Source organism: Myotis brandtii, unplaced genomic scaffold, assembly GCF_000412655.1.
Source record: "Myotis brandtii unplaced genomic scaffold, ASM41265v1 scaffold638, whole genome shotgun sequence".
NCBI lineage: Eukaryota > Metazoa > Chordata > Mammalia > Chiroptera > Vespertilionidae > Myotis > Myotis brandtii.
This window is the reverse complement of record NW_005370445.1, coordinates 28,654-32,773: the sequence shown is the minus strand read 5'-3', so window position 1 is coordinate 32,773 and position 4,120 is coordinate 28,654. Positions and strand designations below refer to the sequence as shown.

Here is a 4,120-nt window from a genome sequence, read left to right as displayed (position 1 = left end):
GTCACCACCCACCTGGCCCATGTGGCAGGCTCAGACCCACCCTCCAGCCAACACTGCACTGCTCTGTGGGCAACAGGGGCTGCAACCAGGATTGGGGGGACAGATCAGCCCAGCCCCCACTCTCATGGAGCTTGCATTCTTAGGGGGAGGCAAACAAAAGCCATAGTTATAATCTGTGGTTAGTGCCATAAACAAAACAAATAGGAGCTAAACAAACAAACAAACAAAACAGAGCAGGGGAGCCTCCTTCCGAGGGTTCGCCGTCACCTGTCCAACATCCATTCCCCCTCCTCCCTGGAGCACAATCTCAGTGTTGGCGCTGCAGCCACAAGCCCAGCTTTGAAAACGTTCCTCAGCGGCCCTCACAGTGGGGTTTGCCAACTCCAAGGCAGGGGAGGGGGGAAGGGGGGGAGGAGAGAGATATAAATGATGGCCTGAGACTCTAGTGCCGGGCTGACCAGCAGGCCCTGAGCGACGGATGAACAGATTGCTCTCACACACGTTTCTGTGAAAGAGAGGCTAAGGCACTACCTGGCTATCGCCGCCAAGTAGCCCCGTTCACCTGCCTCCGTTGGCTTTTATTGTCACAACAGCTTGAACTAAAATTAACTTCTAGATACAATCAGCAGGGTAAGTATCCTTGAGAAATAGATGCTTCTACAAGGTCGGGTCTAAAGACTAAACAGAGAGATTCTAGCAAAACACCCAGGAGATCGGACTTGTTTGGAAAAGTCAAGGTCAGACCTGCCGCCTTCGGCAAGATTCCCCCAGAGGCCCGCGACCTTTCGGAGAATCCTCCTTACAGACTTTCCAACCAAGTCCCGTGCTTCCCCACACTCTAGAAAGTTCCTTCACGAGGAACCCGGCTGAGAGTGCACTCTCCCCCCTCCATTCTCCTTCCTCCCGCCTGGGATATGGTTATGATGGCTGGAGCTCCAGGGGCCATTTTGTGACGTGAAGTGACCTTCCCAAACAGTGTTGGGGAAGCTCAAGTTTAAACAGCAGGTAAGTCCTAAAGCCAAGCACTGGACTTTTAATTCTAAAACCTGTGTTCCTCACCCTCTCCAACTCTTCCCTCTCACACACACACAGGGAAGACGGCAAACAAGGGAAGCCTTCTCGTGTCAGGGGGGTTCCTGAGGGACCGAGGCCCCTCTGGATGCAGGGAAGGTACCTGCCCAGGTGCGCTTGGCTCCAGATAGAGAGAGCAGATACACCAGATGACAGCAGTGCCTGTTCTACTGACGGCTCTAAAATCACATCCTCACTTCTTCTCTGTGGCTGCAGCAGATAAAATTACACAGTGCCAGCAACTTATAAATAGAAGAAAAATAAGTGAGGAGAAAGGAGCAGATGAAGCTGTAAGCCACCAGGAGACACCAGAGGGTGGAATTTGCTTCGCTGGCTTTTGCTTTGTTTTGTTTTCCGTTTGCCAGCCCGGTGGCTGGAATTCTCTGTGTCCGGCATCTGCTGTGTGGTCCCCGGTGAGTCTCGGGCTCCATCCCTCTCTCATGCCAGCTAAACCCGAGGCGAAAACGCAGAGCCTCACGCTCTGGAATCTCACCTGCACTGTGACGTCTGCTGGGGACGCTGAGTCCAGACAGTGAGACACAAATCAGGAGACATCTGGTCACCTGGATGGTCTGCATCTGGCAGACGCCACATTCCTGTAGAGGAGGCAGGCGGGGCCCACAGAGAGAGGCCCAGGAAGCTCCTCCCGAGCGAGAGGGCAGTGGAACACCAGATCCCGCCGACAGCAGCAAAGGGGTGTGCCCTCCCCCCACTCGGCCTCTGTCATCAGCGCTTCGGGTGCTCATGCTCCTTAGCAAGCACAGTCGACAGGAAACACTGGCAAAATGAAGAAAAGATTAAAAATAAGAGCCGCCCAACCCATGGGGCTCAGTGGTTGAGCATTGACCTATGAACCAGGAAGTCATGGTTCCATCCCCAGTCAGGTCACATGCCCGGGTTGTGGGCTCAATCCCCCAGTAGGGGGTGTGCAAGAGGCAGCCAATCAATGACTCTCATCATTGATATTTCTATCTCTCTCTCCCTCTCCCTTCCTCTCTGAAATCAAAAAACTGTGGCACATCTACACACTGGAAGACTACGCTGCTGTAAAAAGGAAGGAACTCCTACCATTTGCAACAGCATGGATGGACGCCGGAAGCTAATTCCAGCAGGTCAGCAGGGCTGAATCATCTGGGAATGGCTGAGGGCATTTTCCCAAACCTGAAAAGGATGCATAAATGATTGCTTGCTGCCAGTCAGCTGAGGGCATTTCAATCTACATGTTATTGCCTCCTGCTGGCCAAACACCTGAACAGCTGAAGGCAGTTCCTCCAATCTGACAATGGATGCTGTATACTAAACCCTGGCCTTTGATATGCATATCTACCTTGCTTTAGGACAAGTTGTGTTAATAAAAAGCAAGGGGTCCAGAGAGACAGGGGAACTTGGTTTCTTTAGCTAAGTCTTCTCTGGCTCCCCAAAATGCCTCCCAAAATTATGTTTCGTCTCTGGACTCTTGATTAATTTACACACAGCGCCTTCTCCAGATTCCTGAACCCTTTCTAGATGCTGGATTAAGACCTCCGGCGTTAGATGGACCTGGAGAGCATTATGCTAAGTGAAATAAGCCAGTCAGAGAAAAATAAATACCCCACGATCTCACTCATTTGTGGAATATAATGAACAACATAAACTGATGAACAAAAACAGATCCAGAGACAGAGAAGCATGGATCAGACCGTCAAACCTCAGAGGGAAGGCAGGGGAGGGTGGGGGGGAAGAGGGAGAGATCAACCAAAGGACTTGTATGCACGCACATAAGCCCAACCAATGGACACAGACACTAGAGGGTTGAGGGCACAATTGGGGGGCAGGGAGGGACAATGGGGAGATAAGGACACATATGAAATACCTTAATCAATAAAGAATAAATAAATAAATGGGAAAAATTTTAGAAAGCAATAAAAATAAAAAATAAATAAAGGAGCCAGTGTACTGTCTCTGGAGCTGCCAGACTTCTCGAATGTGCAAGAAGCGCAGCTGTGATCACATTGGATGGCGTTGTTCTGCGGCCCTGGAGACAGAGCGGACAGCAGATGACACGCTGGGAGCCCGGAAAGGCGAGGCAGTGTCACCCCGTGGGCTCATCTTCCTGTGAGCACCCCAATCTCTGGCCAGGAGACATCTGGCGGGAGCAAGTCTCCAGCAGTCAGGCCCGTGTCCTGGTCTGCACGTTCCTGGGCAGGTGGGAAAGCCGGTGGGGCCGACATCACCGGCACAGGGCATCTGTCCTGGCCTGGCTGCCGCTGTCTTTGTTTCATTGTTAAACTTTTTATCTTGAGATAATAGTCAATTCCCACGCAGTTGTAAGAAATAACACAGAGATGGGGTGGGGGGGGGGGCGGGCTAGAGGAGATCAATGGGGGAAAATGGGGACATATGTAATACTTTCAACAATAAAGATTTTTTTAAAAAGAAAAGAAATAACACAGAAAGATGCTTGACTCAGTTTCCCTAATGGCAACACCTTGCAAAACAGCAGCAGTACAGCCTGGCCGTTGTGGCTCAGAGGTTGAGCATCAACCTATGAATCAGGAAGTCATGGTTCAATTCCCAGTCAAGGCACACGCCCAGGTTGTGGGCTCCATCCCCAGTGGGAGGTACAGGGGAGGCAGCCGATTGATGATTCTCTCTCATCATTGATGTTTCTATCTCTCTCTCTCTCCCTTCCTCTTTGAGATCAATATATATATATACTAGTAGCCCGGTGCACGAAATTCATGCACTGGGGTAGGGGGGGAGAAGGGGCCCCTCAGTCTGGCCTTCACCCTCTCCAATCTGAGACCCCTCAGGGAATGTCCAACTACCTGTTTGTGCCCACACTTTTAACAGATAACAGCTCCATTGTTGTTCCTTTCTTATGCTTAAAACCATTGGAATTAGTAGGTATTCAAAGTGTGTATACATTTTGGGGGGACACCCTGTATATCTCTAGTCAGTGGTGAAAGAAACCAACAGCAGATTTGGAACCCCCAGACAGGGAACCTTGCTCATTCCCCACATGTCTCCCCACTTCACTTTCCACCTTCGTGGGCAGCAGGAGAATCAA

General features: G+C 50.8%; 1 long non-coding RNA gene across 1 annotated transcript in view; it reads right to left on the bottom strand.

The window, feature by feature from the left end:
• Window positions 1-697: 697 nt before the first annotated feature.
• Window positions 698-4,120, bottom strand: part of LOC102258672 — an 11,839-nt gene continuing 8,416 nt past the window's right edge. The window contains exon 4 of the long non-coding RNA XR_314397.2: window positions 698-1,848. This is a non-coding gene — a long non-coding RNA (uncharacterized LOC102258672). The remainder of the gene's footprint in view (window positions 1,849-4,120) is intronic.